The following is a 26,124-nucleotide window of genomic DNA, read 5'->3' on the forward strand; positions in this document are numbered from 1 at the left end:
GGTGGCTGGCGTAAATCAGCATAGTCAAAGGAGCTCAGATGAGGATCCGGCCCGTAGTATTTTGTTTTCCAGCTTTCTCAGTGTGTGTGTGTGTGTGTGGTGTCTATTTTGGAGCCTCTTTGAGATACGGTCTGTCTCTTATGCCTTTGTACAGCTCTTAGCACAATGGGACCTCAAAGTACCTCCTGTAATATAAATCATAATCATTTTCATTTCCCAGTTAAACGAATCATTTAAACTAACTATAGAGCCCACTGAATCTATTATAACTCGAGCTCTAGCCTATTTGCAGCAAAGGAAATGCCAGACACTGCAGCTCCATATAAAACAATATCCCCCTGCTATTGCAAAGCATTGTTCTGGCATTGCTGTCAGATCTCACGAGGGACACGACATTGTTTTTCTTCTACATCGCCAACAGAATTTGGAAGCAGGACTATTCCATGTACAAGCAACACAATCCCCACAAACAATATCTTCCAGTCCAGCTAACACAAGAACAAATCTTCTCTTATGTGTCTGCAACTTCAGTCTCTAATCCTGTCTTTCAGTGAGGCAGCACGCAGCCAAGACGCAGCTAGCTACTGGGAAGATGAGGGAATCTTTTTTGTTAACTGTTGCAACCACAAATGTGGTTCCTTCGAGACAAATGTTTGAACAAAATGCTCTCTCTATTTTTTTATACCAAGCCACAATAGTGCCTGCCCTCGCTGTTACCTCTGCATATTCACCCTTTAATGCAGAGCCCAGAAAAGGAAAAAGCGAGGCGCTAATTACTGCAATAGTGGCTCTAATAATGGGGAAGTAGGAAAGTACGTGGAGATCCAATCCAGGAGGAGGTGGTGGCCCATAGATATAGAATGAACCTTTTCTTATCTTGACCATTATTTTTCCTGAAATTTGAGATGAAGAGGTTTAGCCCTTTGAAAAAGCAGAATGGAAACCAGCCGGAATAGAGAGGTGTGTGTGTATCTACAGAGATCTGTAGATAGTGAGAGAGAGATTAGCAGTGGCTGGAAAATAGGTCTTTAGCAAATTTTGACTTTGTAGCTGAGATCCAAATGTTTTCAGCTGAAAACTGGAACAATTTCATCCAAAACATTTTCAGTTTTTTTTATTTCCCAATGAAAAATTGGAAGTTTTCAAGGATAGCCCTTTTTGCACAGAATTTCGTTTAGTCAAAAACCCAATTCTGTATCAAAAAAAGTTTGAACAGGAAGTTTTCAATCAGCCTGTGGCCAGAGCTAATTGCTTGAGAGGAAGGTGCAAGAAACCCTGGAGTTTTGGGATAACCTGGCCCCCCATGGGATTTTTCTTCCTGATTTTTGTTAGTCAGAGGGCTCATGCCTTCAAGCAGGAGGGGGTATACCCCATCTAAAGAGGGAGGGATCGCTCAGTGGTTTGAGCATTGGCCTGCTAAACCCAGGATTGTGAGTTCAATCCTCAAGGGGGCCATTTAGGAATCTGGGGGCAAAAATCAGTACTTATTCCTCTTAGTGAAGGCAGGGGGCTGGACTCAATGACCTTTCAAGGTCCCTTCCAGTTCTAGGAGATTGGTATATCTCCAATTATTATTTATTATAGGTCTGACTGTGAATGGCACATGTGCAGATAGAACGTGTGGGTGATGTTTGTGCATGGGAGTGGTGCATGGGTCTGTATCTCCCTGGGAAATTCAGTTTTTGCTGGCTCTGCTGCACTCAGATAAGCCCTTCTTTAGTGCAGCACTAAGTAGCCCAGCTGATACGCTAAGCCCAGTGGAGTAACCGGAGTGGCTGGTTAAACACAGATGCCCTTAGCTAATTAGATAGCATGGGACTCTGTTCTTTGCTATAAGGACCAGCCACCTGGCTGTCCCATAATGTAATATTCTGCCTCAGCGTTGGCATTCTGGATTAGAGTAAATCAAGTCTGATTCACAGACCTGGAAGCCTGTCAGCCAGAATCCTGGTTCTTCTAGTCTCAGACAAAGCACTCCACCTGGTGGGCTTATTGAACAAATTCCTGCCAGGGACTATGCCCCATTCCACCTCGCCCACCTGCTGCCAGGGCAGTTGCTTGGCGGCACTTTCACCTTAACTAGGAATGAGGGTTCCCTAACAGAGGCAGACCCCAGGGGCTGACCCAGGAGCCCAGCATTGCAAGGCAAACCCAGCAGTAGCAGGACTTGCATAAAAGGTTTGGGAGTCCACTTACCCTGGCCTCAAAACTAAACTGCATTCGATCTGAGACCAGTGCCCACAAGGAACGCCATGGTAACTGGCTGCCAGACACCAAAAGGACGTGGGGGAGAGGGGAGGCCAGAAATGTGGAGCACAGACTGGACCTTCAGTTGATCTCTGGCTACAAACTCAGACAGTTCTGAACGTGCCCATCTGCTCAGCTGACTTGCAAGTCAGTGACTTAGACTGTTGTTATGCAGAGACACCAGCAGCGATCATGCAAAGGCCCCTGTGCGCTCCATTGCAGCGGGGCCACAGGCAGCCGATATACATGGGCAGGCTAGAGGTGCTGCACCCAGGACGGGAGATGGCACCAAAAGCAACCAAGATGGCTCACTGGTCCATAGGGTCTGAGCTAAGGACTGCAGTAAACACTCCAGCCAGCAAGGAAAGGTGAAGGATAATGAACACTGGGCCACAGAGTCCCCTGCCTGAGGAATGAGCCCTTTGATCAGCATAACTATTGCACTGTCCCTTGAAGGGAAAATAAATGAGGCCCAGTTGGGCTCCAAGCATGAACAGGGATTAGATGCACAGCTGCCTGTGCTGGGCCGGTGCCATCCCTGCATTGCTTTGGGGAGGCACCCTCCTTCCTGACTCAACTCCACCCTGGTCAGGAGGTTTCTGGCTCCATTAGCTGAAGGGAGAATGTTGTTCTCTGACTGTGGTTCTGCAGAGATGGACGATAAGCCATGCACAGTATCCTTCTGGGACCCAACTGCGTCCATCTGCCCTTCCCCCCACCCCGTCCCCCGCAGCCGGTGGAGCTGAGGATTCAAAGAGGGCTGCTCCTCCAGGCTCCTGCTTTCTTCCTGATTACCAGTGGCCCGATAATGCTGTTGAACCCAGGCCAATGGACCCCTGGTGCGGGACGTAGAACAGAAGCTGATATCCTAGAAGCAGCTAGAGGGGAGCTTGGCTCTGTCTGGCTTCTTTGATCCCAGGGGATTGAAAGCACCGAAGAAAATGTGCTTTGGAGCTCATAAACAGAGTGCCCCCAACAAGAGCATTGGGAAGGCCCCAAAGTGGTATTGCTCTCTAGCCAGACAGGTTCAACAGCATTAAGCCCAGGGGCCCACGATACCCCCAAAAGACCCCACTTCTGCATAGAATATGGGAATGTGCATCACATAGCAGCGACCCCTCTGGAGCCTGCAAACACAATAACCCAAAAGGATCCCTAAATATAGATGGGAGGGACAAAAGCAACTGTGCCTCCCTGCAGTGACAGGGTCGGACAGCTGCAAAGAGCAACATCCATGGGGAGGCAGCTCGGTGCCGCTGCTACAGGCTCAGCTGGGAGCGGGAGTGGGAAGGCAGGATCCCCATGGGATCACCAGGCACAGCATCTGCCAGGGGTCTCCTGTTTGACTCTGGGCTGGAATGCGTATTAGTCAGCAGGTCTGGCCGCCAGATGGGGGGAGCTCTGATAGCTGGCCCCCAGGCAGCTAACTTGATTCTGTAGGCTGGACACCGGTCACAGAAGCCTTGGTGTAAGAGGCTTTGTGTGCACCCTAGCAGGCCCTGGTAGTTGCTGAATGCTTTGGTTTTACACACAGCAAAACCAATGGGCCGCCAGTTGTGCTCCTTTGCAAGGATTGGAAGAGAAACACAGTTGCAAAGGGAACAAACAGCAAAGTTCTGGTGGGAGACGGGTGGGGCAGGGGCAGATTCTCAGCTGCGGCAAAGCTCCATGGAAGTGCACACTGATTTACAGCTGCTGAGAATCTGGCCCCGTGTGTTCCCACATGTCTGTACGAGCGGGCTGAGCTCTTTTCAGCAACCTCAGCAGAGAGGCCAGGGAGGGAGTCGCATGGAGGTTCGCGTAACCTCTCTCAGCTTCCAGAGAAGGGCTGAAGCACCCCTCTTCAGCTGTTCTGGCACTGGAGACCTCGATGCAGCTAAGCATTTAAGCACATGAATAGGAGAGGAAGGCCCCAGTCCAGGAAGGCATTTGAGGTCAGTGAGATGTAGGGTGACCAGACAGCGAGTGTGAAAAATCAGGCCGGGGGGTGGGGAGTATTAGGGGCCTATATAAGACAAAACCTTGAATATTGAGCCTGTCCCTATAAAATCGGAACATTTGGTCACCCTAGAGAGATGCATTTTTCTGATCCGGGGCCCCAGGGAGGAATTTGGCCTGCCAGGCTGTCAGCCCAGCCCCTTTTGTGTTAACCCCTCTGTTGCTAAGATTAACAAGAAAGAAAGAGGACAACCAAAACCAAGTTGCTGTGGGGGAAAATCAACTCACAACAGAGCTTCAGTCCACACAAATGGCCTCGATTAAGCCATGCTGGGCTGAGCTGTACAAATGGATCTTGACGGGGATGCAAGTGGAAACTGATCTCAGGGCTTCTCCCAGCGATGTGAAAGGGTTGGTCTTTAATCAGAGACAGTCCTGAGATTTATTGATTTATTCATTTACATGGTGCCGCAAACAGGTCCAGTTCTCAGTGTCAGGGATGCGCCGATGTTGCATCAGAATATCTTCAGTCCATCACTGCCAATGGGATTCCTAGCTCGTGCCAAGGGGAAGGATGGGTTTTTGTGACATGGACACTGGACAATAGGGAACTGAACTGAGACCCCATAGACTCGTTCCATGTAACTGCCGGGCGAGGGTGATTTCTGACGGTGTTTCTATAACACGCTCAGTCTCAGATTGAAATGGTTATCTGCAGCCCTGTTTACAAGGGCCAGGTGGCCATCTGGCTGGGCACCCTGGGGTCTGGCACACAGCCCCATGGGCTTGGCTCCAGCCGTCTTACTGGTTTCAGCTATGTAGCTTGTGCAACAGGCTAGGGCCTAAAACCAGCGTGGGAAGTCTGACAACTCCGCACTCAGGAGACGAGCAAGGCTGCAGCTCAGGAACCACAAAGCCCTAGAGAGAGCAAGGGAGAGGCTCACAAAGGATGTTGGGATATAAAGAAAGTTCAAACTCCAGCTCTGCAGTTTAGTCCTAATGCTCAGCCTCCTTTCTTTCTTAGGATGTTTCTTCCAATTGGACCAAGGCAGGGATTTCTCACAGGGGCCCTGCTCCCTCCTCCCCATGCTCTGCTCTGCCAATGGCTCTAACTAAAGTCTGTGACCTAAGGGCAGGTTATCCCCAGGGGTGGCGCCGGTCACCTCCACCGCTCTGGAGGCAAGTCCCATGCAGACCCATCAGCACCTCCACCCCGGAGAAAGAGTTCTGATGCAGTTTCAAAAGACACAAATAGGCCAGGTCACCTGTGGCATAAACTGGCACCGCTCCGGTGGAGATTACCAGGATTTGTGCCAGCTGAGGAGCTGGCCAAAGTGTCCTGAGTGCAGTGTGCTGGCTCCAGCATTAAGGGTGTGGATAGAGGCCTGGTTTTTCCAAAGCACTCAGCACATCGGGTGCACATTGGGTGCTTAGCTCTTTGGAAAACCAGGCCCCCCACTGTAGGTGCTGAGCACTTGAACACCTGGCTCCAGAGGGGAGCGAAAGGGGCTACCAGGGACTTTTCCCACCTTGGTCAAGTAACCAGCAGAAAGAGTAACACAGACACACGTCTTCCCAGTCAGACTTGAAAGCCCCTCAAGCTCACTTTAATGTCTGATGTAATCACAGAGTTTGGAGTCAATTTCTTATCTGAGGCCTGTTAATTCCTTCCACAGCGGCCATGGCAGCGAAGCCAGTGATTATGGGATGGGGACTTTTGCCAGAGTAAAACAATTTTGATTGAAATGAAGAAACCGCAGGGAAGGGCAAGCAGCCGGCTTCAATTAGCTCCTATATTTAGAAGGCAACCAGCCCAGGATACAGAGGGGACTGGCAAGCTCCCTTGAGCACGGCACAGTCCAAATGGAGCCATTGGTTTGCAAGATTTAGAGATGTGGGGGTTGCCACCAGGGTGGCACAGACGCACCCAGAGCACGGCCGGGGCTGCAGAGCCTGTGCAGGCCACATCAGACACTTACATGGGGCCGGTGCATGATGCTAGAACAGTGCTGGGCTGGAAGAGTGAGAGAGACCAGCCAAAATCTGCTGCAGGAGGAAGGGAGCCCTAAGAGAGGATTGAGTCTGTTAGATAGAGCCCTTTATGGGATAGCAAGGTCCCCCCTCCTGCTCATTGCTTTAGAGCTGAGCCTCCCTTGGCACCATCAGACCAGAACGCTGAATATCCTGGGGGGCTAACAACTCGATAAAGGACCCCCACCAGGCAGTATGTTATTCGCCACATAATGGTGTCTGCTGCAGCGCATGCACGCCCAGCCATTTATTTGAGCAGCGTGAGATGCTTAATTGCTGGCTCTGTTTATGAGCCTAATGACAGCAGGGGATGGTGGTTTGGAGGAGCAGGCGCTAATGCAGCAGTCCCCTCCAGTTTGTATCTGCAAAGGAGTGACTGAAAACGATGACAAGCGCCACTTAGGCGGCTGCAGATTCTGCTGCTTCTGCAGCCCGACCAAACCCTGCCGTTCCTTTCGCTTCCATCAAGGTTTGGCTTTAGAAGCCCACAAGCTCTGGGCTGCAGCAGCAGCAGGCTGAGTGGGAAAGCAGGAACACTCAGGTGAGTTACTGTCCGTCAGCCCCTGCACTCCCAGGGCTGTTTGAGACTGAGCGGACAGTGCTTTACGCTTGCAGCTCACTTCTCTGCCTCACAATCCCCACCCTTGCATGTTCCATTGTTCAGGGCAAACAATGCACACTGGATAGTGTATACAGGAGCTTTGCACTGTGCATTAATCTGGTAACTCAAGCATTAATGATCTTAGCTGAGACACCTGGGCTAAAGTGGCCACCAGGTGAAATGCTGTGCTCTCATTGGCTAGAGGTGCCTGGGAACAGGAAAAGGTGACAAAAGGTTGTCTCTGATCTCCCAGCATGCACTTGTATTGAATGAATCTGTCTGGAGGCAGGGCAGAGCAGAGCAGAGCCACTGGGAGCTAGCAGTTGTTGTTATTACTAGAGCTGGCTGGGATTTTTCAATGAAACATCTCTTTGATGGAAAATGTTGATTCCTCTAAACCAAAACCTTTCCAGGAAACATTCTCTGTTTTGACTTTAGGCCAGAAGGTTTCTTGGGGCCAGGATGAAGTTCCTGGTCAGAACATACATGAGAAAAAGAGACCCCAGTTCAGCCCAGTAATCAGGGCACTTCTCAGGAGGCAGAATCAGAGCAGGAACTTGAATCTGGATCTCTCACATCCCTGTTAAGGTAAGTGCTTTAATTGCTCAACTAGTGGCTAATCTGCCATGGGTCTGGTTCTTTCTCTGTCTGGTTGTCCATGGAATGTTTTGAAAGAGCTCAGCTTTGGCCCAGGGTGGAACAAAACTAAGTGCTGAAATGTTTCATGAAATGAACTTTTGTTTTTTGGCCGGTCCTAGTTGTTGTTTTGATAGCACCAGGGGGCCCAGTCATGAACCTGGCCCACATTGTGCTAGGTGCTGTACAGACACACCACAGTAAGATGGTCCCTGCCCGAGAAAACTGATAATCTGATATAAGGCAAGAGATGACAGATGGAGACGGATGGAGGAGCGCAAGGCAACAAAGAGACAATATTGGTCACCATGCCAGGCAGTGGTCTCAGCACACCAGCTGCCTAACTGTCGACAAGTTTTTTGTCAGCATCCTGGCAAAGGGGAGCTTGCTGGAAGAATTACAATGCGGTAGCTTTGCAAATGTTTATGGGAAACTCCTCCCATGTGGGGCAGCGCGGGAGAAAGCAGTGGGAAGAGGGCAGACTTGTAGGACCGCTAAATTCATTGAGTATCTAAGTTAAGCATGACCTGGGTGGTTTGCAATTTTCCACCAGCCAGCAGGGAGAAGCACAGCTATTCAAGATGGCAAAGGCCACGCAGATCATTCAGTACATCCTCCCAGAGCCAATGCAGGACTGTTCCCTGCAGCCTTTTCTCCATGGCTTTTGCAGTACGGACTCCCAAGTGATGGGAGGGACTCCCATCTTCCCTATGGGAGAAGATTCCACAGCCCAGCAGAGCTTGCTGCCAGGGGCCAAGAGAGGTATTGGGGAGGGGGGAAAACATTGTAACAGCAGACGATTTCTCTTTGGCCATCCCTCCTATGTCATTGCTGGTTATACAGCCCCCCCAGGAAGTGATACGTCAGCATGGAAGTAGTGATACAGCTGAGCCAGGTGAGGACCTGCAGTGCCACATACTTCTAGCTGGGGGTAGGCCAGCCTAGTATTTATTCATTAAAAAATAATTTTTGGTGCTTGTCACCATGGCATCTGGGCATCCTTAGCAGAGTGTCTTTGCGGGCAGCGTCACGCAGTTCTCATGTGGAAACTGGTGGTGGTTGGGGCACCCACACAGTGCTCTGGATTGACTTCCTGGCTCAGCCCCAAACTTCCTGTGTGATCTTGGGCAAGTTCCTTAATCTGCCTTGTGCCTCATCTGTAAAATGGGGCCAGTGCATCCCTATTGTCAAGATAAGGGCCATCAGTGACTGCGAGGCGCTCAGATACTATGGGGAGGAGGGCCGTGTTAACGCCCAGGTAGAATATGTTCCATAGATTCTCGTGTTTTCTTGTTGCTTCTTCCCCACCTGAAACCTTCTGGGATGTTCCAGGCCTCTCCATGGCAACCCATAGTAATAATGCTTAGCCCTTATAAAGGGTGTTTTATCAGTAGACCTTGAATGCTTGCAGTCAGCATCATTGTCTCTATTATACAGATGGGGAAACTGAGGCACAGAGCAGGGACGTGACTTACTCAAGGTCCCCCAGTGGGCCGCTGGGAATAGAATTCAGGTCCCCTGAGCCTCAGTCCAGTGTTCTACTTACTGGGCAACACTGTCTCCCATGGTGGTTTGAGCCTTCTGTTCTGGTGGGCAGGGAGCAAATTATCCCAAATTGCTCTGGATCCCCCCCCCCCCCCCCCGCCGCCTGCTGTTTGGCTGCCGAGTGGCATGACAGCAGCTGTTAGAGGAAGAGCATTTTTGCTGTCATGGGGAATAATGTGCGGCTAACAGGGGTGGAGACAAAAAGACAGCTGGTAAGAAAAATTGTTCCAGGTGAAAACCCTACGACTTCTTGCATCTTGGGGTATTAGCTTCCAGGGTGGTATCATGAGGGACAGAAAAATAACAGGCCCTTAGTCTGGGTACCACTGAGCCCACCCTGAAATGCCTGTGGGGAATCACAGAATAAGGAGGACTCATTGAAGGGTGTTTGGATTTATTTACCTGGAGCTGCACAGCAGGTTAAAATAGTGTGGAGCTAAGGACTATATTTAACTTCACACTCCAGCCGGTCGCGTGGGGCTCCAGAGGTTAATGCCTCCATTTAAATGGAAATTGAGAGCCAAATTATTAGCAACTGTTTGCAAGAACCAAATTATAAAGAATGGCTGTCAGTACAGTACACAGCACGCTCCCCGGCTGCTGCCGGCAGACTGTACTCAGGAGCTGGGCTCAGGGCACTGCTCAAGGTGCCTCCCCAGCCCCAGAGGAGGGGCTTGTTGCAGAAGACACTCCACCCAGGCACACACAAAACAATTGCTGAGGGTAGCATCTCTCCATGGGACCTCGGCGGAGTTGGAGGACAGGGACAGGCAGACTCAGAGGAGTACGTGTAAGAGAGAGGATAAAGAGCCAAAAGGATCGGGAAGGCTTAGCCGGCCAAATCAGCATCTCTGCGGGATGGGCTAGAGGTCAGCTCAGTGAAATGTGTTGTATTTAAGCCTGGGCAGGGGATGCTGAAAGAGCACACGACAAGTCGATGGTGCCTAGGAACGAAAAGGCAGAAACAGGCTGTGAGACCTGAAGCAGAGACACTGTGAAGGAGGAGGGGGATCCTTGATGTTAAAAGAGCCAGGCACAAAGCTGATTATTCACTCAGATTGATTAACTATTGAACGGGCTCTCAAAAGGGAGCAGTTCTTCTGTGGCTGCAGGAGGTGGGGATTCTGGCCAAGTATTCAATATCTGTAGCCTTCGCTGGCTATCCAGTGATGGCCATGAGGTATATAGGGCCCAGTCCAAAGCCCACTGAAGTCAATGGCAGTTTTCACACTGTGGGCTTTCAATCAGGCCTCCTATTGCAGGGAACACAGAGAACATGGATAATTATGATCTGACGTGTCGGTTCAAAATACTGCTAAAACAGAGCTAGTTAGAAAATGGGGGTGGGGAGGGGGTTCCATGGGAAATTTCAACTGTGCATCAAACAAATGAAAACTTTTGGAAGTTTTCAGGTTTTGATTTTTCAATGAAAAGTCAGAATTATTCATGGGAAGCGCAAAAAACAAAACAAAACCCTGCTGAGTTAAAAACCCAAGTTTTCATCAAAAACTGTGTCTACAGAAAATTTTGGAGTAGTCCTATTTTTAAACATTATGGGGAAGATTTTTCAAAAGCACAAAGGACACTGGGAGCCTAGTTAGGAGCCCAGTGCAAGTCAATGGGAATTAAGCAGTTAACACCATTTGTGACTTGGAAATTCTCCACCTTGAACCCTCCCAAGGTAGATAAGTAAAGGATCTTTATCCTTGTTTCACTGCTGGGCAAACTGCAGCACAGAATTTAGACAGTTGCCAGGGACCAATAGGGAGTAGGAGATGGGATTAGAACCCAGGAGTTCCCGGTTCCCAGATATTGCCTAGAATACTAGTTTATGCCTCTCTCTGTAAAGAAATGGCATGAAACCTACTTTGCCAGTTCCTTTTTAATGCTGATCATAACTAATGTTTAAAATGAATGTTTAAAAAACACCCCTACAGATACATAATTAGTAGCTAATAAGTTGATAAACCATTTTCCCAAGTGCAAACTAGTTATTCAAAAAAAAGTGTTGGGTTTGTGATTCCCTCTTTGTTGTTCATTAAATCTGCTTGGAAGGGAGCTTTCAGTGTCCTAGCTCCCTTCTCCAGGTGGAGAAAGGGTTAATAGGGTAAGCCTAGACCACAGCTGGTAAAATTATTCATTGCAAGCAGTGTAGTCATCAGATTTGGTTGTTTGGTTTTTTTTCCATTCTCTAATTGACCAAAAACTGTCTGTGATTCTTCACAAATGTGCTCGTCTATTCATAATCCTTCCTCAAAATTAATAGTTTTTGCAAACTTATCTGGGCCTCTGACTTTTCCTGAACAGTGCATTGGGTGTGCACCTGCAAGCATTCAGTCAAGGTGAGTGGTTATTTGAGTCATAGGGAATGGTTTCTGTTCCCTGATTGGCTGACCTAACCCTTTATAAACAGGAGCTGTGGCCGAAGCAATCATTGGGGTCCTTGACTCTGCTAGGGTGAGGAGAGACATTTAAATCTTTTTCCAGTTCTCTTTTTGCACGAGAAAGCGCATTATATGTGGCCACAGATTTTAAAACAGCTGGAGTCATGCCTGAGTAAGAGGGAAAGATATAGGCCAGATGTATTAGTTCTCTAGCAGACCCACGTGGTGGGAAGGTGACAAGAGAAATGAATGTAACTGTGGGTTATGGGGCAAGGCCCAGTTTCTTCCCTGAAGAGTTTGCAATCTCGAGCCCCAAGGTGGGAAGAAGGAAGGGCTGGTATCAACAGTTCACACAGAGCTGAAGTGTAAAGACACTAAGGCCTGGTCTACACTAGGGTGGGGGGTCGAACTAAGGTACACGACTTCAGCTACGCCAATAGCGTAGCTGAAGTCGAACTACCTTAGTTCGAACTTCTTACCTGTCCAGACGCTGCGGGATCGAAGTCTGCGGCTCCCCCGTCGACTGCGCCACCGCCGTTCGCGGTGGTGGAGTTCAGAGTCGGCGGGGAGCGTTCGAGTTGAACACTATCGCGTCTAGATTAGACGCGATAGTTCGAACTCCGAGAAGTCGAACGCTACCCGTCGACCCGGCGTTAAGTATGGACGTACCCTGAGGGAGTAAGGTAGAGGAGGGAAATGAATTCAGCTCTCTCTTGACCACAAGCTTGTCCTTCCATTCGTTGGCAATGCACCAGCCACAACAAAAACCTAAGCTGCTGTTAGAGAGTCCACACCAGATTCTTCCCCTCCCAGCTCCTTACAAGCCAGAAAGAAGAGGGGCCTTGCACTAATGTCCTGTAGATTAGCAAACTCAGGCTCCACTGGACTAAGAAGGGGCGGGGGACGCAATTCCAAGTTAACTAGCATGTTCACACCCACGGAGTTTGCTACAGCTTCCTTCCTTGCTCAAGAGGCAGGGGAAGGGAAAACACCTTGGGTTTGCCAGCAGAGCGAGGACCTGGATTAAACCAGTGACCGCACAAAGAAGGGATTTGGGAGGGGTGGAGAGGGAAGGCGCGTTAGGAGAGACGCACATGGGAAGCATTAGGAGCCTGGAGAAAAGGGTAAAAAAGAAATAGAGAGAAAATTAGATCATTTTAGAAATATTAACAGCCTTGCCGCATAGCTGCCGAGAAAGCTCGCGCTGCCATGTTTAATTTATTTCAGACTTGGAAGGATAAATATCTCATTAAAGGCTAGTGCTTTCCTTTCAAAAGGAGAAAGCATGTGTTCACACTCAAGGTAATTACAAACATCCATGGCTTTAAAAATAAACCCGTGTGCAGCCGCGCGAGCCTGAGTCCAGGCGAGCAGGAGCTGGGCTGTGTTTGAGCGACCCCACAAGGAGGAGGGGAAAGACAGCTGCTGGCTGAAGCAGAAAGAGGGGAGCTGATGCTGAGCTCAGAGTGGAGGGAAGAAGCAATCTGATGGCAAATTCATCCCTGTGCAGAGAAGACACAAGATCTATTGTTACTTAAACTCTGTGGACTTTAGTGGGTCTTGAGTAGTATAGAAGGAACATTTTGCTCTAAATGTGCAGTCATGCACCCATTAAGCTAGCCGTGAAAACCCCATTGACTCCAGGAACTGCAGGTTTGGGTCAGAATTATTAGACTCTCAGTGTTTTAAGAGCAAGGAGCTGTTATAGGTTCAAGATGGAGCACCCATCGCTAGAGCTAGCAGCATTTACATTCACATTCTCCTTCCTTGCTGCCTGCCTTTCCATTGTATTTTTTGTAGGCTCTGCAGTGTGACCCAAGCATCTCTATCCTGTAAACTGGGCTGTCCAGACCAGGAGAGAGTCAGTGGAGTTGGCTAGTTCCTTTTATAAGGAGGGACTTTTCTAACGTAGCAAAGGAAAAGGGGTAACGCTTTGAAAAGCGCCTACATCCCTTTTTGGGTGGTGCAATATACAATATAATGCACTGCTTGGCCATTCTTCAGACCACACCATATCTATGTTGAAATATCCATTTGCCTCTTTGTCAGAAGATGCTGTCTGTGAGAAGTAGAAACCAAGGGAAATTAAGGGCCATCTTTAATCTTGTGTTTAAACTAGACGATATTTAACACAGAGAACACACACATATCCTGGAAGATCACCCATGTCTGGAACACATTTTGTTGTGCTCAGGATTAGTTTAGAAGATCATCAACCCATTTACATCTTATCTGGCCAGCTGTTAGCGTAACTTGGGGGGAGTTACTAGCTGGGAGGCTTGTTCTCTGTTCAGACACAACATTTCACTGTAGAAAAGAGACAGAGGCTTGTGAGGTCTGGAGTTGTCAAACTAAATTAAGAGTGATTGTCAGATAATAGTCAATAAACATCAGGGGTGGCGGTCAGTGAGCCAGATGTTTAAAAGTGTCTACCACAGCAGAGACAGAAGTTTAGTGGCTGGTTCATTAATTAATAGCAAATAAGCGCTTCATGGGAACATGAAGACTGCTTAACCAAACATTGGAATTTGGCCCTTCTTGGCCCAATGAGATCTAAATCAGAATTGGATGATTTCACCTAATCCATATCTCAAGGAATCATTGGGGACAGCATTATCCCTGTTCAGTCTCTGTTGAAATGATGGGGAGGGGGGAATAAGAGGGTGAAGCTCTTTCGTTAGGAAGGTGATCCAAGACCCTAATGTGTTGCTAGTTGTTTGTCTATGGGGCCTTCGGGTGCCTCTTACCTTTGCTCTCTGTAATAGAGCAGCAGGAATAGAACTATACTGCAGATCTTAAAGTTTAACCCCTTTTTATTTCTTTGCCCTCCTGTAGTAGGCTTTATATTTTGAGTCTTGCTTTACAGAAGTAAATAAACTATTATAGTGATCAGCTACAATGTGAACTGGTATCATGCTGGCACAATTTAGCCATCAGTCCAGAGGTGTTACCTCTGATCTGTCACCAGAACGTGGAAGTTTTAACAAGGCACTTGTTTTTAAACCCATCCTCAAGGCTCAGACTGACCCTCGTGGTTGTAGTTTTTGACTGTCCAGTGAAGTCTGACTGTTCTCTCCTGAGTGAATGAGGGGGTTAGCACAGAAAAGGTTGTTTATTCATTTTAGCTAAATTCCTCCATGAGTCTTTAGCATGGTTTGAATCCAGAACCTTCAGCATTTGACCTAAAGGAGTAATTTTGACATTATTTAGTAGTAGTAGTAGGTTATAACCCATTGGGATCAGCATTTGGAAGGGGGAACATGGAACAGAATATCTCACCAATATATTTGACCATATACTTCCCAGCCAGGGATAATTCAGTACCAGGATGAGCTACAAGAAAACCACCCTTCGTGAGATGGAAGGCCTCTTTGAAATATGTCAATATTTGCACAGAGTATCTCTTAAGTTGGTTGAATCTGCCAGGATTTGTATCCAACCTTCATCATGACTTTGAGAGTTTGCAATCTTGCCAATGTGTGTGTGTGTTGTTGGTTTTTTTTCCACTCTCCTCTTGGAGGATGAAAATTAGAGCTGTTGGGAGCTGAGCTCTGTAATTTGGCTGGATGGTTCATCCCTGAAAATGTTTCCTACTTGGTCTCAGACAATTCTGCAGTTTCTAATCAGAGCAGTCCCAGCCTGTCTGAAATAACCATGCTGCCTTTTGCATCTCTTTGCCTGCTACACTTGGCACCAGTTTGGGGTTCTATATTCCCCTCCACTATCTTCTGCAAATGCTGCTTTACATCTTGAACACTAAATTAAGCAGCAATCAGGCCTCTCTCATTCTTTGCTGATTGCGTCTCTTCCGTGACACCTCTCATACCCGATTTATGAATAAATATCCAAATCTGCATCAACTTCTGCTGTCCGCTCTTGTGAGGCACCTGATCAGTCTCAAAAGCCAGTTGTGCGATTTCTGGGCATGGCGGGTGCTGTGAATCATTTTGTACTGCAGCTCCTACAGAAGAGTAAATGCTAAAGCAGCAAACCTCAACTGTTTCTAATGGGACATACGGCCCATACCAGGGAATATAAGACGCTTCCTCTCAGGTCTAACTCGCTAAACTAAGTAGGACTAGGCTAAATGGGATCATTGAATCATCTTTATTAATATTTATTATTTAACTTTTATATAGAAGCCAACACTCTTGGGGCTCCATTGTAGAAACATATAGCAAAGATAGTCCCTGCTCAAAAGAGCTTCTTATTTTGTAGTCCTACAGGGAACACAAGAGCTATGTAAAATATTACAGTTCCGGTGACAAGCACCAAATGAGAATCACTCTGTATAACATAGATCTAAAAGCACTTTATGGTGGGGCTCCGTTGAAGTCAATGGTAAAATTCCCATTGACTTTAATGAGGTCAGGACAACATCCCAAGTGTTTTAGCAGACAGAACGAAAGAATAACCTCTTACCCAGACGTCTGTGTCTTTATTATGTTCCTCCTACACCATACCCTGGTCCTCTCTGGTAACTGGAGGTCCAGGATTTCTAATTGTTGAATTCAATTCCACACACCTTTCTGCAAAAGTGTCATGAACCACTAACAGTGAACCTCTTTGGTCACTTGGATTGGAAGAAAGGTCTGTCTGAGGAAATCTTCTAACCAACTGCATGCATTTTTTTACTATAAGCTCTTGTCTGTGTCTAAATTTCAGCCTTGTGCTAATTCTATGGATCTTGGCTGGATTAAAAACAGTAACCTATAGGCTCAGTGTCTTGTCACTAACCTGATCAACCACTAGTACATGGGTAGGTAACCTATGGCACGTGTGCCGAAGGCGGCACGCGAGCTGATTTTCAGTGGCACTCACATTGCCCGGGTCCTGGCCACCAGTCCAGGGGGCTCTGCATTTTAATTTAATTTTAAATGAAGCTCTTAAACATTTTAAAAACCTTATTTACTTTACATACAACAATAGTTTAGTTATAGATTCTAGATTTATAGAAAGAGACCTTCTAAAAATGTTAAAATGTATTACTAGCATGCGAAACCTTAAATTAGAGTGAATAAATGAAGACTCGGCACCCCACTTCTGAAAGGTTGCCGACCCCTGCACTAGTTCATGCTTTCTCAGATGCTTTTCTCCTTGCTAAATATTTTGGTCCAGATCCTCAGCTGGTATCAGTGAGCAAAGCTGCATTGATCTGCCCCTTTAAGTAAACAGGTATATTGTTATCCCATGAAATGAGAACCTCTGTCTCATCTTATTACCTCCCCAAGTGACTAGATGCACAAATGAAAGTCACTGGTCCCACTTCTGTTCTAAACGACACCCGTGAAACAGAGGAAAGAATTTGGCCTGATGACTTGAAGGAGACAAGGCTCTTGAAACTCCTGAACAAGTCCAGAGTCATAGGAATCACAAATGTTTATTACAAAGGCACATAAACTTCCTTGTTTTACTTTAGATCCATTTCAGTGTTATAATGTTGCTATTGAAACACATTACACATGATTAATGTCAGATAAATATTTGCTGCAACTGAGCCAGGAAATCTGTCTCATTTCACAACTTTGTTCAACATTATTATAAAGAAAATCCCTATATAACTATATATACAGGGCCAAGACTGACAGCCATAAAGACAGACATTGTCTTCGTTGGCAAAATAAGTACAGGTAGCCAGAAAGGAAGCTGCGCACGCACACACCATGTTACCTGCTATCTGAAGAGATATAATGGAACACATTCTATCTGCTTTGCTTTGAAATGTATTCTATCCTATAGCATTCACTGTGGATCCCAGTGAATATAAATGCTATTATGGAAATTGCTTCTTAATGAAGATTCTCAGTATAATGAAGAGTAGAATTAGCTCCTGGAAAAAATGGAGTCTCTCTCGAACACAATGTTCTGACAGCAGGAAAGTTAATTAGAAACTCTACTCTGTTGTGCTTTTAAAACCGTAAGAATGGCCAAACTGGGTCAGACCAATGGTCCATTTAGCCCAGTATCCTGTCTTCTGATAGTGGCTGGTGTTAGATGCTTCAGAGGGAATGAACAGAATAGGCCATTATCAAGTGATCCATCCCATTGTCCATTGCCAGCTTCTGGCCGTCAGAGGTTTAGGGACTCTCAGAGCATGGGGTGGTGCCCCTGTCCATCTTGGCTCATATCATTGATGGGCCTATTCTCCATGAACGTATCTAATTCTTTTTTTGAACCCAGTTATACTGCTGGACTGCACAACATCCCCTGGCAACGAGTTCCACCGGCTGACTGTGCGTTGTGGGAAGAAGTTACTTCTTCCTTCTGTTTGTTTTAAACCAGCTGTTATCAGAGAACTATCCACAATGACTCCAGGATCTCTTTCTTGAGTAGGTAACAGGTACTTTAGACCCCATCATTTTCTACGTATAGTTGGGATTATGCCATTGTGTTGCCCAGTCACCTAATTTTGTGAAATCCCTTTGTAGCTCTTCACAGTCAACTTTGGACTTAACTATCTTGAGTAATTTTGTATCATCTGCAAATTTTGCCACCTCACTGTTCACCCCTTTTTCCAGATCTTTTATGAATAAGTTGAATAGCACAGGTCCCGCTAGAGATCTTGCAGGATCCATATGCGTATTTGGGGACGTGTGCGTATTTAATCCCCCCACTGCAAATCAGTTCAAACTGAAAACAGCAGTAGTAACTCCCAAAATGTGTCCAGACGTATGTCTGTGTTGTGGAATCCTGGCACAAACAACTGGAGGATTTAGAAGTGTCTTGGTAGGGGTTGTCTTTTTAACTTGAGGAGAAAGGAATTTCCTGCATCAGCTAGAGTCCAGGAGAGGAATGATCAAAGAGCTACATACTTGAACTATAGCAGGGACCAGAGGTCAGATATTGCTGGATAACTAGGGGATTTGATCCAAGAAATTAAGACATTATTATTACTGTTATTTAGACATATAAAATGCACCCATCAGATTACTGTAGCAGACAGCTGAATTATAAAAAGTTGCAAAGGACAAACATGTCAGGAAATATGCTAATTGTTTTCTCGCGATTATTTCTTTTTTAAATTTCCCCACTTTGAAAACCCAACCAACCCAAAATGTTTGGTTTTCAAAAACCATGTTTAGGTTTCAAAAAAATCTAACCCTCCATGCACCCCTCCCCATTGTTTCTGTTTTCTCATTGAAAAAAATGAAATTTTGGCCAAATTTTTACAACGGTCAAAAAGCGACTTTTTATCCAAAAAAATAAAAAAAAAAGTTTAAAAGAAGAAATTTCAGCTACTTCCGAAATTGACAACAGTGCTGTAATAATACAGAAAGAGGCCTTTCCCAAAGACATTTACGAGTGACGTGGTCTATCCCTTCATCTCTCAGATTAGACATTTGGATGCCAGTGATGTAGTAGAGAGAACAAGATACCACTAGATTGGAGTGGAATGTTAGGCTACCAAGTTATCTCCCTCCTTTGCGGAGATGTTTTTAATGAGGCACAGGTGGCATATTATCGCCTAGGACGGCAAATTTGCAGGGGCCGCAAATTTATAATAGCAGCATTTTTGTAATCGCAGTATCAGTGACGCCGCTATTCTACCAATCATAGTGTGTATTGAAACCACCAATGATGGCGTGACGCCATTTAGTAAACATACTCGTGAGAATCCTAAACGTTGTTAATATGACCGGAAGGAAGAAATTAAGCAGTTCTCAGTTCAAACAAATGCTATACAAAAGAAAGAAAGGGAAAATGAAATGATAGAAGAAATGCACAAAATAGATTCCTTTTGTTGTATGAATTACTGCCAACAGTGAGACAGAAAAAATAGTTGAAAGTAGTAGTGAAGTAAAAAGTGAAGATATTGGTGTTGATATTGAAAATATTGATGTTTAATAAGTTCATATGGGGCCGGGGGTGGCAATTATTTCAGGGCCTAGGGGTGGCAAAATCATTAATCTGCCACTGGTGAGGCATGCAATTCTACACTTGCATGTAAGGCGTGATCTTGCATATAAAGTGCATGCGAGGTCATGCTGTGTGCAGGATGCCATTTTGTTCTACAAAGTGGCATCTTCCATGTGACATGATGTGACCTTACACATCTGGTACGTGTAAGATCACACTCCATTTTGCTCAATAAAATGACATCTTCTGTGTGTGTTTGACAGCCAGACAGAACCATTCCGTGGGCCCAGCCATCCCTGAGGCTTGCAATGCATGCGTTGCACACATAGTCAGCATGCTACTGGTTATAATAGAACTTAGAGTTGGCAGAGCTTCATACACTGTGCCCTCTGCATGTATCACCTCTGCTGCTTCCAGGAGAAAGTTGTCGTTGTTTGTTTATTATTTTGTATTAACATAGGGCCTAGCAGCCTTAGTCATGAAGCCCTGTTGTGCGAGGTGCTGTACAATTGTTCCAGGACTGCAGATATCCTCACTTTAATTATTAAATGGATTGCTATAACTCTTGGGCCCGTGGGACTCATTGCCAGAGGATGTGTAACTTGGCTGAAAAAAGAATTGGATAAGTTTGTGGAGGACAGGTCCATTAATAGCTATTGGCCAAGATGGTCAGGGATTCAACCCCATGCTCTGGGTGTCCCTAAGCCTCTGACTGCCAGAAGTTGGGACTGGACTACAGGGGATGGATCATTCAATAATTGCCCTCTGACCTGGGCCCCTGTCAGAAGACAGAAAGCTGGGCTAGATGGACCATTGGTCTGCTCCAGTCTGGCTTTCTTATGGGGGATTCTTAGAGGAGACAGGACTAACCCAAAATCATCTAGCAGGCCAGTGGCAGAGGTGGAAATAGAGCCCTGGTTGCCTTAAGCTGCACGGCCTGTATGGCACTTGACCCGGTTGTAGAAGATTCCTAAATCTGCCACCACCTTCCTTTTGTGACCTTGGGCAAGTCACTTAACCCCTCTGTGTTCCCTGACTCTAACATGGGGACAATCACCCTTCCTTTCTCCCACTTTTTGTCTTGTTTATTCAGAATGTGAGCTCTTCGGGGCAGAGACCTTCTTTCTCTATAGGTCTGTACAGCACCTAGTGCAATTACTTTGTGCCTTCAGGCTGTACCGTAATACCACTAATAACCAAGGCATAGGCTTGAAAGGGTCTTTGTACCATGGTCTGTCCCAGTGGGATCTGAAAAGATCCTGGTGTGTGCGCACACACACGCGCACGCCTCCTTAGGTCAACAGCTTGGCTACTCTCTACTAATGTCATCTTTATTAAATGCCCTCTGCGCTGTGCACTTCCTTCCCAATGAGATCAGAACATGACACGCTATACTCAGCTCTCCGGGCTAATGCATCTATATTAGGCTGCTGTACTCTCACTTAATGCGCTACACACCACTGGAGGTGTATGCCTGAGCCATGGCATGACACAACGAATAAGGAAGCATCTGAGAGAAGGCTCCATGACTAGGGGGCTACGTTAATTGGTTCCTGTGTCCTAGAAGTGGGCTGATCACCCACCCCCTTCTAAATGAATTTAAATACCACAGGTCACTCGCTTTGCTGTGATTGTTTAACAACTAGCATAAAAAAAAAATCACTTTGTCAAATCCATCCAGGAAAGCAGAAGTGTTTGCAAAGCTGTGAATGTGAGGCCAAATTACCCGACTGCTCTGTCCAATGTGGTTCTCATCATGGGATCACTAAGACTCTATGTGTAGCCAGGAGAGAGAAGTGAGAATTTCTAGGGGAGAAAGGCACCTGAATCAACTGCAGTGTGCCAGCGAAGGAAGAGCAAGGTCCCTGTGATATGTGCATGGTAGAACCCAACGTGTGAGAGACCCTTTCTCGTGGCCATGCAGGATTTGCAGTTGTTGTCAAACTTGCCTCTGACAGGCGTTTTCAATATAGAAATGGTAACGTCCTCAGCTGGGAGGAGAGTGGATAAATTAGGAGCCACGATGGATTTCTCCTAAGTCAGTGATCACATGACACTCTGCCCCCATTCTGGCCAAGCCCAGAAGGAAGAACCTGTTATAACTGGAACTGAAAAAGATTCCTAAGTAAACCACCACCCGTTGCAAGTCAGCGACAAACTCTTGCTTTAGTAAGTTGGGTTTTTGACACAACACCGACTGTTTGGCAGTGACCAGAGAGCATAAGAGAGAAGGCCACACCCTGACATGAATTTGGGGCTCATTTCAGTGGCATAAGTAATGTATCCTTCTTTAGAAACACCATATGCTGACTCAGCATTGGAGATGTAAGTGGCTGGCAGTGGTGAAAATGCTGGCAGTGGCAGCATGTCTGGACACAGGGGGGATTTGGATCTAGAGTGAAGGATGAGCACCAGGAATCATAGAAAGCTGCGCAACATAGAACAGCTTGGCATGTAGGAGCTGTGTTCCCAGGGCTTGGGTCAAAAGGAGATCACGGTCGGGTTCAGGGAAGGTTTATGACGACTAGTGAAAACAAACTTCTCCCTGCACCCAGATGCCCTGATGGGGCACAGAATTGGTGGACAGAATTATACATCTTTAGGGGAGGCACCCGCTTTGTGGTCTTTCTTTGTACAGCCCCAAGCCCAGGAGGGTCGCCTAGGCACTGTGATAATATAAATAACAACAATAATATGGAGAAGATTCTCATTATCTGTGAGAGGGAGACCTGTGCCAATGGATTTAACCCTGAGAACTTTAAGAGGCAATAACATTTAGCAATAAATAAGGATTATTATAGTTAATGAGACTCTGACCATGTGTTCCGAGCTGCTCCGACCCAACAGTGAGGCCAGGCCCTGCCCTGAGCAGCAACCAGACTGCCAGAGACGACGAGAAGGTGAAGAGACACTGGGGATGGGAAGAGCTGCAGCAGGTGGGATTTGGGAACTCATATTAGCTTTATGGGGAGCTCACTCTCTGTATGCTAGGTGCTGTACATACACCTGCTGAGGGACAGCCCCTGTCCCAAAGAGCTCACTGGCCGAATGGGCAAGGCAGACAAAGGGCGGGAGAGGAACCAGGGGCACAAAGAATGGAAGTGGCATCCCCAGGTCACGCAGCGGGTCCGTGGCAAAGCTGGGAATAGAAGCCAGGTCTCCTGAACCCCCAGTCCTGTGGCTTCCCCACCGGACAGCGTTGCCGGCATTTCAAACCGGCCTTCACAGTGAGCTGCCCTGTGGGTGCCACAGGTGGGACCCAGACACTTGTGGTTGGGTCTGTGTTTCTGCTCTGGGGAGGAGCTCTGCTGGAGACTCGCTTCTAATGTCCCCTGCAAAGCCTCGCTTTGTTCTCTCCAGCTGTGAAGCATTCAGCAGGTCAGGGGCTGTGGCCGTGGGCTTAGCCAGGGAAATTAATGGCATGTTGCTCCATGTTTACTAGCTTGTAACATCCTCATCAGGAGCTGTGGGAAAGGCTGTGTCCCAGCAAGGCCATATTTCACACCCTCAGGAAACAACAAGAGTGTTTTTACAGCCAGGGAGCAGATGGCCTCTTCAAGTAGCTTTCCCTCCCCCTCGTCCAGTCGTCCTTACCCTCAGCCCCATCCTGTACCTTCCTACAGGGCGATGGGGTCAGTCTCTGATGTGCTACATGATGCCAAAGCCTGGGAGCAGCTGGTATTCATCATCCTCCACCCCCCACCACACACAATGCCCTCAACCTGTTCTGGACCAAGCATATTCCTCAGCTGAGTGCTCCCGGTTCCCAGACTAATGGGCATAATGTCACTGCTCTGCGTACGAGCCGCACAGCCGTTCCTTGGTATGGTGCCAGCACGCCGTGCACCGGCTTTATTTATAGCTCCGGGGATGGTTTGTCTTCGTAAAGCTGTCACTGTATTATATGTGTTACTTAGTGTTGTGTCTCAGTGATACGCTGTAATTTACTTTACACCATCCCTTAACAATGCATTAATCCCTGCAGTGGTCTTTCCTTTGCCACAGCTCTTTTCATTCCTTGCAGACCTAGCGCAACGTTCCGGTGCACCTCTCGGGCACCAGCTTGAAGCATCCGTCCTTCTGAGACGCAAAAGCATGCAACACTTTGTAGGGGAAGATTTCCTTAGCTTCCTGGGAAGGCACGGGCTGGAGAATCAGTGGCAGATGAAATGCCAGTGTCAAAGACAGGGAAGCTGGAGGATGTCGCAGACAATTGCCTCTTGGCAGAGAAAGAAACTGGGCTGCCCTTTTGCAGGTGCAATTCACAGCCACACTTTTGTACCCTCAAAACGAATGGCAGGTGTGAATCAGAGCAGATGATGCCTCTCGCTATTCCTGAAGCCAGGTAGCTAGAGGGGTATGTGCCCAGATTTGCATTCACAACTCCATTGCAGGTACAAATTTTGAAGGTCAACAATTGCACCTATAAAAGCAAGGCTGAGCCACAGCTCTTTAGACAATGTGTTCCCTTGTGTCTGGGGCTGTGACAGCTGCCTTGGCAATGACACAATTCTTTGCAATTGCTCGGAGTTCATATTCTCTGGCTCTTCAGCAACATGGAGAGACCCTAGGACCCTGCAGGAGCTAAATCCTGCTGTGGTTTGGTTGTTTTTCCCAGATCAAGAGTGTTTATTACTGAGAGTGAAATGCTGGAAGATGGGGGCCTTTGGGGAGAATGGCGCCTATAGGTAGGATCTGTTGTCATTAAAATACAAATGCAGATGTTCCTCTAAAACCCAAGAGCCTGAAAACCTTCCAAACTCTGATCAAGAAAAAGTAACATATTTCCCAATTCTCAACCCCTCCACTGAAGAAGCCAGAGCTGCTGCCAAATCACCGAAGCTTGGACTGAAACTGTGGAGTAAAGCTTTGCTTCTAGTTCTATTTTTTGAATTCTTTGAAAGCTTCCCCCCGCAACTCTAGGCTTCGTCCACCTGCTGGGAACAGAGCTATGCAGTGGGTGGATCCTGCATTGAGAGAGAGCTTTGCGGATTGGGAAGGATGCTGGGGTTAGTTTTAATTTGTTAAATGTATTGTAAGGAACGAGGCAGCTGTCGGTGAATCTCTAGAACCAAAAGTGGTTCCAATGTGCCACATGGCCAGCGAAGGCAGAAATAAAGCGAGCCCCACATTCTGGCACTGCTACTCATGTGCAGTAATAACTCACTTCCCATACACACCTGTTGACACCAGAGGGATTATTCTCAATGGTAATTTGCTACTCACCATGCAAAGACAATTGCAATTTACCTCTTAATCATTTTTTATCTATCTTAGGTATGTTATCTGGCCCCCCACTACTGCAGCATCTGAGCACCACATGATCTTTCATGAATTTATTCCCACAAAACTCCTGGGAGGCGGGGAAGTGCTATCATCCCCATTTTACAGATAGGGAGCTGAGCCGCAGACAGGCTAAGTGACGTGCCCAAGTTTGCCCAGGAAGTCTGTGATGGAGCAGAAATTGAACACAGATCTCACAGGTACTTGGTGAGTTCCATGGCCCATACTTTCTCTTTAATTTCAGAGCTCTGCTTGCTCTTATCACTCCAAATCCTGATGTCTCTGGGTACGAAGTGATGGGCCAAATCCATTGATTTCAATAGAATGGCAACAGGGGTTGGGCCTGGCTACTGGATGTCTCACTTGCTCTGAGTGTGGGAAGACATTATGTTAGTCCCTGATCCATGCACACGAGGGGAGCCATGGTTTGAACGCAGCAGGAGGATGTTGTTATGGCCTAGAGTTCAGACAGTCTTTGGGCAGCAACGTAGACGCTTGGCCAGGAACTTTTGTCCTGCGGGCTGTTCAGAACAGCTTGTTTATGTGGAGATTTGTATTTACCTGGAAGAATGTTCTGTCATGAGCCTGTTTCCTGCAGGATTTCCAGGCAGGGTTTGTAGGGACGTTCCATCCTGATACACAGTGGAGATTCAGGGGTGGGAGGGGATGTGCCCTCAAATTCTATTTTACGAAGAGGCGCTCTGTGAAAAACCCAGCTCCACATCCAAACAGTGACTGTTTAGAGGGATTCAGATGCAAAGCCACAAACCAACCTGGAGCCACAAACCCTTCCAGGTACCTGGCCTGAGAGTGGAGCTGGTCATGAACCTGCCACCAGATGGGCTCCATGTAGCACAGAGTTTCATTGCAAATACTTCACGCAGCTCCAATCATTAGGTTTAGTTAACTTCTCAGGCCTTGCGTACACTCAGCAATGGCCCCCCGTAGCCTGCACCGAGGCATAGATGAGCACACGCAGGAGTCAACTCCAATTAGCTCCATCAGTGCAAACATGGCTGGCCCTTACCTGCACTGTGTGGTCAGCTCTGCTGATGATTCCTTCTATTCCCAAGGGCAGGCGAGGCCTCAGACTCACTCGAGATGGATTCCAAGTTCGTTCCGTATCAAGTGGGGAAGGGATGCTCAGCAGTTATTAGTCATGCCCATGCTGATAACAGCCGTGCTCTTTCTGTGTCATGATGAGGTAATGGAGCCTTCAAAGTGCAGTCAGTATTTCTGTACAGCTAACAACAGGCTTGTGCCTCGGCCTGGCATGCCAGCAGAACGGGATGGAGGTTAACACAGGTTTAATTGACCCCTGGCTTGTTAATTGCTTACAGAGGGGAAAAAGCAGCATATTTAGGATATTTAATTAAATACTAAAATTTGGTGGCAAATTAATTAACATGTAACTTAAACATCATCACCCTCCCTAGCAAACACTCCTTAAGACAGGGTAGGCAAGGCAGCATTAATTGTACCAATTAATTAGGCATTAAACTGATAATGGTTACAGCTGCTAACAATTAAGACCTAATTGTGTCAAGCGCTTTAACCATTTCAGAAAAGACCTGAAAACTGGAAGGTAACAGGCAGAAGCAG

The 26,124-nt window shown here is 47.0% G+C and overlaps 1 protein-coding gene across 13 annotated transcripts in view; it reads left to right on the forward strand.

The window, feature by feature from the left end:
* The window catches only part of LOC120375811, a 371,245-nt gene that overhangs the window by 311,689 nt on the left and 33,432 nt on the right, over positions 1-26,124 (forward strand). For 7 of the 13 annotated variants that reach the window (XR_005586796.1, XR_005586795.1, XR_005586804.1 and 4 more), the window contains one exon: positions 7,256-7,405. The gene's annotated coding sequence lies outside the window, so the exon portion shown is untranslated. Of the gene's footprint in view, positions 1-6,638; positions 6,758-7,255; positions 7,406-9,041; positions 9,211-24,516; positions 24,730-26,124 lie in introns of those variants that run through there. The other 6 variants (XR_005586819.1, XR_005586813.1, XR_005586818.1 and 3 more) reach the window with 3 other exon arrangements.

The sequence above is a fragment of the Mauremys reevesii genome, linkage group 12 (genome assembly GCF_016161935.1).
Source record: "Mauremys reevesii isolate NIE-2019 linkage group 12, ASM1616193v1, whole genome shotgun sequence".
Classification (NCBI taxonomy): Eukaryota; Metazoa; Chordata; order Testudines; family Geoemydidae; genus Mauremys; species Mauremys reevesii.